The sequence below is a fragment of the Scophthalmus maximus genome, chromosome 9 (genome assembly GCF_022379125.1).
Source record: "Scophthalmus maximus strain ysfricsl-2021 chromosome 9, ASM2237912v1, whole genome shotgun sequence".
NCBI classification, from domain to species: Eukaryota; Metazoa; Chordata; class Actinopteri; order Pleuronectiformes; family Scophthalmidae; genus Scophthalmus; species Scophthalmus maximus.
The window spans coordinates 3,690,351-3,701,156 of record NC_061523.1 but is presented as its reverse complement, the minus strand read 5'-3'; the positions used below and the strand labels follow the sequence as shown (position 1 = coordinate 3,701,156).

General features: G+C 42.1%; 1 pseudogene; it reads left to right on the top strand.

The window, feature by feature from the left end:
- Window positions 1-7,453: 7,453 nt before the first annotated feature.
- LOC118320019 lies at window positions 7,454-9,351 on the top strand (annotated as a pseudogene).
- Window positions 9,352-10,806: the final 1,455 nt, after the last annotated feature.

Sequence of the window (10,806 nt, the reverse complement as noted above, 5' to 3'; positions counted from 1 at the left end):
GTAATTTGTGGCATCTGGTGCTAAAGTGCAAACCGCAACTGACCGGGACACTTAACGGTGGCGTACCGCTAATTCCATTTCAGTTTTCAACGTGAATGTGACGTAATCTGGACCGATGTGTGACACGATCTACAAATGAAAGATAATTGTTACAAATGTGTACAACGATTTGTCCTTAACTTTGGGTACTTACAAATGCGTGTTTTAATCCACACACGCATACGAAGCAATCCGTGCACACAACTTTACAGATCTAATAATGTTTGCTTTCCAACTGCTTCCTGTGAGTACAAATGTCTAAATTGTTTTCACTTACAGATTGTTAAATGCGTCTGCACAGATCGTCGGATACGCACGAATCCGCGTACTCGTGTGTGGACTTTTGAGACAAACATTCACAAATGTTTGCTTTGTTCAAGTGCTGGTGGAAAACTGGAACATCTGGCCTTTCGGTGACGTGTGTTATTTCAGATTGGGAAATACATTTTTTTTCTACACAGAATAGCACCTCGCCCCTCGATTACAACACAGATATTATAAAATAAATGTAAATATTTATGTATGGTAAATACATCATATTACATATATCTAATATATCTGGTTTATATATGCTACTACTGGGTGGTGCACTTCTGCTGGGAAAACAGCCATATTTTCTCTGCATAAAAAACTGGTAATGTTAAAGTACCTCTCCACACAAAAAAGGGTTTTTCTTCTGTTGGTGTTCTCTAAGATGTATGACATTGACTATAGAGACTTTTATCTGAGCAAATTTTGTCACTATACAGGTGTTTTCACATTCCTCTCCTGGAGAAGAAGATTTCTGTGCACTTCTCTGCAATTTAGTAGTCATTAGTGCTGAGTGTTTACAAGTGTCCGGCATAAAGCAAAGGAAAGAAGAGAGGAATGATGCAATACGTAGTTAAAGAATTGATTTACTTCTGCTCATTTTTACGTGAAAATCTGTGTCTCTGCATCTATATATCCTAATATTGTGGTATTCACAGAAACATACTGTAATTATATATGATGAGATTTTCTGATTACATACATGTCTCACATTTGTGCTCATCTAACAGTAGACAATAAAATGCTAACAAAACATGCTATGATTAATTAATTGTTTATGCTGTATTGTTGTACAGCAAGAGTTGATGCAGCCTCCTAATTATCTTTGCAGGAGGAGGACTTGTGAGTTCAAGTCATGGAGAAGACAAAGAGCAGCATTATCATTCATGTCTACAACTCCGACACAGAAAATGAGTGTGGGTGTCACTCTGCCGATCGCAGCCTTAAACTGTGGCTGCCTCTCCTGCTTCGACTGATGAAGTCAGTGGATGTTAGTTGCTCTCACTGAACCAACAATGTATCTGGCAGGCAACAGCCTACTGAAATTGCAGCATAAACACTGTGATTGTTGCAAGTGGAGATCTTTAGCTGAACAACACAATCAGGAAGCTTCGATTCTTGTCTGCAAGATTTCAAGGGTTAAACTTAAAGTGTACGAAAAAGCTGGATTTAAGGCAGAAGCTTTATAGTCGTGAGATCGTTAGTGTGCAACTGGCTGATGTGACGTGACCTGTGATCTCTGATGGGAAGGAAGATGTGTCATGACTCGTGTGGATGGCAGCTTATTTATAGTATATAACATTCCAGAGCATCGTAACTACCAAGCCAGCATGTCTGTATGTGACAAGCAGATCCAGCAGATCAACAGCCAGACCAAGGAAAGGAAATGTCATGGAACAATTCACTCAATACCCATCTCCACAATTATTTAGGAGAGGTAATGTGCCAAGAGATACAGAAGTAGTCATGTTTGCTACGTCGTGTTGAATACAGTGGCACGAAACGTTCCGGTATACGTTGCATTCGCGTTGAATTTTCAGCGCTGCTGGAGGTGCTAAGTTTGTTGCAGTTTGCAACTTTACCACCAGATGCCGCCAGAAAATGTTTTTTGTTGTCCAGCCCACACCCTATGCAGCAGGCAGCTGTATACTGTGTAGCAGGCAGGCTTCATAAACCCACTGTACACTATGATGATCGCCCTCAATCAGCTAAAGTGTATAGACAGAGAGCAACCAGTGTGATGCTCTGTCAGCTGTGTGCATTGGAAATGTCTTAACAGAGCATCATATATCAGGACTAGCAACACAGGGAATGTGCTCCTGATAGTAGTATTCACGTATTACTGATTTCCTGCATGTTTCTTCATCTGTGCCAGAATTTCTGCACTGCCACTGTTTCTGGGCATCTTCTGTTCAACATCTACATGCTCCCAGTGGCTCAGATCATGTAAAACAACAAAATATGTTACCACAATTACGAAGATGACAAACATTTATATAACAATATCACCTGTGGACTATGTTCCAATACAAGCACTGAAGAAATGCATTGAGGAAATCAAAGACTGGATGCACCAGCATTTTCTTTAAATGAACAAAGAAAAACGGAAATTAATTATTTTTGTAGCGAAGGAATTACGATTTAAAGTTAGCACCCAGCTTCAAACGGTAATGTTAAAAACCACAAACCAAGCCAGAAATCTCAATGCAGTCATTGATTCAGACCTGAACTTCAATAACCACATTAAACAATTACCAAGTCAGCCTACTATCACCTAAAGAATATAAGGACTTATGTCTCAGCAGGATCTCGAAAAAACTTGTCCAAGCAATCATCATCGACAGGACTACTGTAACAGTGTCCTTACAGGTCTCCCTAAAAAGTCAATCAGACAGCTGCAGTTAATTCAGAATGCTGCTGCTCAAGTTCTCACTAAGACCAAAAAAGTAGATCATATTCCTCCAGTTCTCAGATCTTTACACTGACTTCCCGTCTGTCAAATAATTATAATTATAATTAATTATGAATAATAAAATGAATGGTTTACGGCCAAAATACATTTCTGATCTTCTGCTTTGCTATGAACCATCCAGACTTCTCAGATCGTCAGGGACAGGTCTGCTCTCAGTCCCCAGAGTCAGAACTAAGCATGGCGAGGCAGCATTCAGTTTCTATTCTCCACATATCTGTAACAAATTCCCAGAAAACTGCAGGTCTGCAGCAACTCTGTTGTTTTTAAATCAAGACTGGATACTTTTCTGTTTTGCCGCTGCCTTCTAGAAATTAAATAATTTAGACATTTCTTGTATAGCACTGTAACTTTTATTAGCTGTCTTATTCTACTTGAGCATGTTTTTAATTACTATTTTTAATGATTGTTTTTCAATGTCATTTCATGTGTTTCTTCCCAATGTTTTAATGCACTTTGAATTGCGTTGTTGAAATGTGCGATACAAATAAACTTGCCTTGCCTTATAGTAACATTACATTACACCATGTGTACACCTAACATTGTAATTCTGGCGTTTTTATATTTCTGTCTAGTATGATGGTCATGTATACCCAGAATAAAGGATTAAACTGTTGTTACATTGTGAATTGTGCGGTTTCAATTGTTGAATTCGTTTCTATGAGCATTTCTAGAGAAAGCTGAAACCAGCAACACCACCAAGTGAGAGTCCAATTCCAAACAGATATGTTTAGAATGGGCACTGCACTAGTAGGTAATATCACATGAATTTATAAATAGTTGTTTGACCATAAAGACAAAAGAAAAAATTAAACGGAAATTGAATCTCACAGAATCTATTACAATGACACACCAAACAACAATAATGAAGACTTTGCCCTTTTGAAAGCTGTTCTTCCTAGCCTTGATTATAAGATAAAACAATCCAAAACATTCTTACTGATGCAAATCAAAAGTTATGTACATTTCTCTACAAATAAGTCCTTTGGTTTTTCAACCCAAAAACTCACGTGCCATTCTGCAAAGCAGGTCCTGTCTGCAATGACACAAAACTGTCAGTAGTAGTAGTAAACAGGTCAGAGTGAGAAGTCCTGTTTTCAGTGTAAAATCTTTGTCTTTCTTCAAAATGTTCGACCAGTCAACAACACAGCGTCTGATTCGTACAAAGTCGGAAACAAAGCCTCTGATTGGTCTTAGTGGATCTAAAATGGACCGCTAGAAGTCCGCTAACAACAACAGTAGCCTTTTACGTCTTGAAAAAACAGGATAAAAATGATCATAAGTCATTCAATGTTGAATTTATCATCATGGTCATGTTGTACCAAGTCTCAGAAAAGACACTGAAGTTCCAGGCCAAACTACAAATCTTCCAAAAGGGCCACGATCACACGGAAGCTCTGCCAGGCAGAGGAGAAGAGATCATTTTTGAGGCGTGACTGGAAGGTGGTGAGGATCTCTGAATCATGGATCTACTTTAAGATAATACAAGCAATACAAAAACATTACCAAACAGGTAACAGACAAAGCCATAGCCACACAAGCCTTTCCACCAGGAATGATGAGGCAAGTCCACCGTCTAACAGAATGCATCAAGCCATCTACACCTACAGAGCAAACCCGCAGAAAGGTACAAGAAAATACTTCACAGTGGATGCACAGGAACATGGATATACTACAGGACCACTACCAATCAACCATCTCAGCCCTCAGAAGCACCACCACTCGCAATCCTCTGGCCCTGCAAATCTCCATTGGATGAGCCAAGAAACATCTTAAAAGTCATACAATCTATTCTCAACAGATATCTGAACAACAGCAGACCTGACAAGGAACTTTATACAACTATTAACCATCTGCCTCAATAACAATGATTTCACATTCAACAATCAGCACTTCCTCCAGATCAACGGGACAGCCATGGATCAGAGGTATGCCCCATCCTACGCCAATCTCTACATGAGCGAGAAGCACTGGCCAAGTGTAAGCTACAACCCACATTCTACCTCAGATACCTGGACGACATCATTGGGGCTTGGCCACATGATATTGCTCTGTTTCAGGACTTCATTAATAAACTCAATGTTACGCTCCCAGAAAAAAAAGCCTGAAGGACAGGGGTCGCAGGATGGGAAACTAACAAAATACTACACAATAACACAAATATGGGTATCTATTTCAAAAAAGTGACTGGACTGTCACCCACTGATGACAGATAAACAAAAGAATTTCACCCAGAAGGGTGAAAAACTAGGCAAAAACTAATAACATACTTATAACTCACTCAAACACAGAGCCAACTGAAAGTGTTGACCCTCTGGACGCATACCACTCTCTGACCAGTAGTAGTAGTATAGTCTTGGGTTTAGAGGATAGCTCAGGGCTTGTGCCCTTTTCTATCCATCAAGAACGCTTAGGGGAGGAGATGGAGGAGGAGCCCACGGGGAGGGTTTGATGTAGCATGTGACAAGATTTGTTTTTTTTTTAAAATTCTAAAACAATTAATTGATTTTATATCCCTCTGAGCAGGGATCTGCAACTCCCTTTTATACCCACTCTGACTGATTGCAGTCAGCTGAGAGAGATCACCATAGGTGCACTCTCAGCTCCTAATCACCTGTGATCGAGATCTTCCCAAAGGGATCCATAACACTCAACAGCCATCATCCGTCCATGGAGGTTAAATACACTATAGATTCACACCAGGTCGAGAAGTCACGTTCAATGACTGGGGATTAGCTCAGCTGACAGCTAGCACGGCCAGCAGCTAGCCAACACCGAGCGACTAGCAACAGTGGCGTCATCTGTCACACAAATATCCATGCCCCTAATTATGCACAATTTTAAACCTTGATATAATTTAAATGTGCGAGTTATGAAAAAATTCACCCCCTATACAGTTTTCACGAAGAGGGGTTCAGCCATTTGGACTAAAAACATTTTTTGTACCAGGCTGTAAACATGTTTAATTCTGCTGTAAATGTGGGCATTTTAACATGGGGGTCTATGGAGATTGACCCAATTTTGGAGCCAGACTCAAGCTGTCATTTAGTGAACTGAATGTTTTTGCCCTTCCGCATTGGCCCTTTGTTTTCACCACAATAATAGAGTTTGTCGTATGAGTCGGAGGACTTTTTGATCTCCACTGTGTTTCAAATGTGGCTAAATGCTCCTTTCTTCACGTGAACATAGGCATTGGTTGACACAAACCCTTAAATACCAAACCATGATCACCAGACAGATGAAAAGTTGTCATCACAATGCATGCTATTGTTCATGAATGTTTTGATTTATATGTTTGCTCACTCTGTCATAATGATTTAACTGTATGTCTCTAACTAACATAATATGACAAGTTAGCTTATTGACACTGGTTGAAACAGTTGAGTGCTGCTAGCTTAATGGCTCTGGTACATAAAGCGCAGCCCCACCACGTTTCTTTATTATTTTGTCACAATGACAACAAAGTTATTATGAGCTTGTTGAGGCAACCAAGGCTTTAACTTAAACATACTCAGGTTTTACCTTCAATATATTTAACTGTAAATAAAGATGGACAACATGACAGCCCCTGGTGGCTGGCTGCAGTATAGGTGTTAATCCAAAGATTTTTAAAAAATCCCAAACTGCAAGTTCCTAACTCATGAGTACAACTTGTACAAGGCTTGAGTGCTTCAATAAGTCTTCATCTATATTTCACAAAGTTGCAAACATAGGACATAACTCAGTCTGCTGATGAGGAGGAATTATTAGGGTCAAAAGCTCCAGAACAAGCACATACAGTAAGTGGACTTTCAGTTGAGATTGTTGAGATTTTGTTTTCCAAAGTCAAGAACTTATTGCCAAGCTCAGTTGTAAAAGACGACTGACTTGATTGTCAATTAGTTAACTTTACAGTCAATGACAATATTAGAAGTTTAATATTGACTCTTGCAAATAGCAAAAAGTCAGAGTTGTTATTCCAAAAAACACAAGGAACAAGGTGCATCACATGAACAAAAGTCTATGTTCAGGTGGACGATAGCAACAATGAAATTTAATGCATCGCTTTGAAAATTTCAGATATAATCGGCGACTCCATAGTTGGTGATTAAAAGCATTTTCTAAAGGATGGAAAATTACTTTCTCCCCAAAGAAACTGTTATTTGCCAGTTCCCCCCTCTAATTCTTCTTGTCTTCCTGCTCCCCCCAACTCTGTCACCTTATACTTCCCTTTCCTGTATCTGTCTCACACTTTGTTTGGCCTGCTCTTTTCAAAATTGTCGAACCAGAATGTTCAGCCAGACTTTGCTTACTCTATTTCTGGCAGTTTTGGGTATAGAATAATACCCTTTTGTCAAACTTTTTCACAGCCTTGGGTCACACTTTGGACAGATGTTCTTTCCCCTTCTAACCTTTACAGAGGCAAGGTGAAGAAGAATACTTCTTGTTTGGGTGGAGGGTGCAGTCATTCAAAATACATTTGTGTCCAAACTTTTTTCCAACATCTTGCTACAAGAAATTACAAGCTAGCCCCAACTATTGCTAAAATGCTGAGATCTATGGCGATTCATTCCTGTATTTTTTCAGGAGCCTGGTCTTTCAGTTTTAGAAAATGTATTCATCTCATCTTCTCATCAAGTTTCCTTCAAAAGCAGAATGGAATTGAATATAATAGAATTTCCTGGTTCGCCATCCTATCCCGAGTTCCTCCAGAAGAATCAGTACATTAACACCTCTGTACAAAAGGGTGGAATCCCAAAGGTTCCAGGATGCCTCGAGCATACAGGTGTGGTCACGCAGTTGATCAGAGAGGCAAGAGAAGGGAAAGGAGACCTAGCAGTGCTTTGGCTCGACCTCACCAATGCTTATGGATCCATTCCCAGATTTCAGTGATCCTCTTTGCCTTGGCCATGAACATGCTTGGTCAAGTCAGCTGAAGTCTAGTGCAGATGTCCGCTCACCAAGTCTGGAGTCCGCCAGGCCCCCATCAGAGCCTTTATGGACAACCTGACAGTTACAACGACGTAAGTGCCGGGGTGCCGATGGATCGTTCAGGGCTTCGAGGAGATCATCACCTGGGCTCGGATGTGTTTCAAGCCTGCAAAATCTAGGTCCCTGGTGCTCAAGAGGGAAAGTGACAGACAAGTTCCGCTTCTCTCTGGATGGCACCCAGATTCCATCGGTCACCGATAAAACCCATCAAGAGCTTCGGCAAGACCTTTGATTGCACCCTGAAGGACGCTGCATCCATCAAGGCCACAAATTGGGAGCTGGAGGCATGGCTGACAGCAGTGGACAAGTCGGGTCTGCCTGGTAAATTCAAGGCCTGGATTTACCAGCACGGTGTTCTCCCCCGGATTCAGTGGCCCCTGCTAGTGTACGAGTTCCCAATAACAACGGTAGAGGGCTTCGAGAGGAGGATTAGCCATTACCTCCGTAAAGATGGCTGGGCCTTCCACGAAGCCTGAGTAGCATCGCTCTGTATGGGCAGAAAAACAAACTGAAGCTCCCCATTAGCAGCCTGTATGAGGAGTTCATGGTTACCCGTGCAAGAGAGATGCTGCAGTACAGGGACCCGAAAGTCTCCCAGGCTGGCATCGTAGTCAGGACTAGGGTGCATGAAGCAGTCGAGCAGGCTGAGTCCCACTTGTGCCACAGTGTGCTGGTCGGCCCGGTGGCATCTGGACGAGCAGGGCTTGGTAGCGTTCCAATCACGTGCTCGTCAAAGCCATGGGCAAAGACAGTGGCCGACTGGTCAAAGAGGAGGTGAGAGCTGGTGTGGAGGAACTGCGTGCTGGCCAGATGGTGGAGATGCAACAGCAAGGCGCATGGACGAAATGGGAACAAGCATTGGACCGCAAGATCTCCTGGTCCAAGCTTTGGCAAGCTGAGCCTTACCGGATCAAGTTCCTGATTGCATCCGTCTATGACGTCTTACCCTGCCCATCCAACCTCTTCTGCTAGGGCAAGGTTGACACATCATCATCTCCTTTGTGCTTCAGGAGAGGAACGCTAGAGCATATCCGCAGCTGTTGCCCAAAAGCCTTGGGAGAAGGACGCTTCACTTGGCGCCACGACCAGGTGCTGAAGGCGATAGCAGAAGCCATCTTCACCAGCATCACCCAGAACAAGCCTCTCCGAACCAGCAAGGCAGGCGATTGCTTTCGTCCGAGCAGGGAAGAAGCCTATGCCCCGGCCAAGGGGGACTCCTTGGAACTGCACCGGACTGGCAGATTAAGGCAGACCTGGGAAAGCAGCTCAGATTCCCAGAGCACATTGTGGAAACCACCCTGAGACCAGACATAGTTCTGTTCTCAGATTCAATGGAAGAAGCCAATGAGAGGAAGCGTGCCAAGTACGCCAACTTAGTGGAGGAGTGCCGCAGACGGGGGTGGCGTGCCCAGGGTGTGCCAATAGAGGTGGGCTGTAGAGGCTTTGCAGCATACAGCCTGCTTGGAATCACAGGAGCACGCCAGAGAAAGGCCATCAAAACCACCACAGAGGCAGCTGAGAAGGCCTCTAGATGGCTGTGGATCAAGAGGGGTTATCCGTAGGTACATGCTACTTAGACACAAGTCGGGACTTGATCAATCCCGGCTGGGTCGCCTGTGCAAGGGTGTATGATGTTGAAAGACCCCAAACACCCAATGATCCCAGGTTCCATCACTGATGATGTGTCTAAGTGCATCAATAGATGTAAATTGAACTAAACAGGCGAGGAGCTACACCAAATTTTTACTCTCGGATCAGGTTCCGACCAATTGAACGATAAATACAGATACCAGTAGACTAAAAATGCGAGTTGACAAAAGACAGACGAGTTCAGGGATGCCGCAAGGGGTAAAGTGAAAGTGCACAATGAGGCAGTGACGCTTGGACTGGTTAACATCACACCTGGTATTCTAGTGATTGGATCATTTTTGCAGGCTCATTTCATAAAAATCAAAGACCAAGAGCATGCATGAGAAATTTTTGAGTGTGAGGAGAAGGACTCAAACTGAAGCACAGAACATTTATGCAGCAACAGTATTTTGTTTTGTTCAGCTAAGAATGCAGAAACCATGATATATGAGAAAGGACATCTTCACTTGAGCAGTCACAGTCAAAGTCGACAGTGACGAGTGGTTTCTGGTGTAGCAGCCGCTGTAGTGAAGGTGAGGGGAATGGAAGTAGGTGGCAAGATAAAGCAACAGGCAGAGAGAAATCATCTTACTAGTACATCAGGAGAGAACCAAAAAAAATAAAGGACAATTGAGTAATCATGAAATGCAAAAGAAGGTGAATTAAAAAAAAAAAGTGGATGGTATCTTACAGGATGTTGAGCCACGTGAAAGAAGTGCAGGATTTTTCAATTCAACTGAAGATTCCTGCTATGGATTAATCACGTCTTCATAAAGAAGGTAGGAACTCATCAGTGGAACCACCTGCTGGTGGATGATCAGTGCAGACGTATGGCACATCGTTAGCCTGTTTTAGTTGTAGTAAATTTGATCCCAGATGTAATCAAGGCTAGGTGATCAATTTTTCTAGTAATATTTTTGACTCTAAGTGTAATCAGTGATTAGGGATGGATCAGTTAGTTTGCAGGCTTAGGAGAATTCTATTTGAATGAGCACTGACTTTATGTTGCGCTTTTGTCAGCCGGGCTGTCTGATGTCATTCATGAATTTAGAGACAGCAAAGCCGTTTTCAACCTAAATTGTAAAGGTAATTTCATATCTAGAGCAGTTGCAAGGCCAGAATTTGCAACTCTGAAGTAAAGTTGAACACAAGATGGGTATGCAACAGCATAAGACGCAGATTTATTTATAATAAGGTGCCGTCTTTTACACAAAACTGAACATAACTCATACACTTTTTAACAGCACTAGTACGAGCTCGAAATAGCAGTCACACCAACACCGTCGAACAAGTTCATTACTTTTAATCATGTTTCAGGATCATTTCTCCAGCTTTCTGTCTAGCTGAATTCTTATAGTTGCTGAATTCCTGCAACAATGATTTTCCAA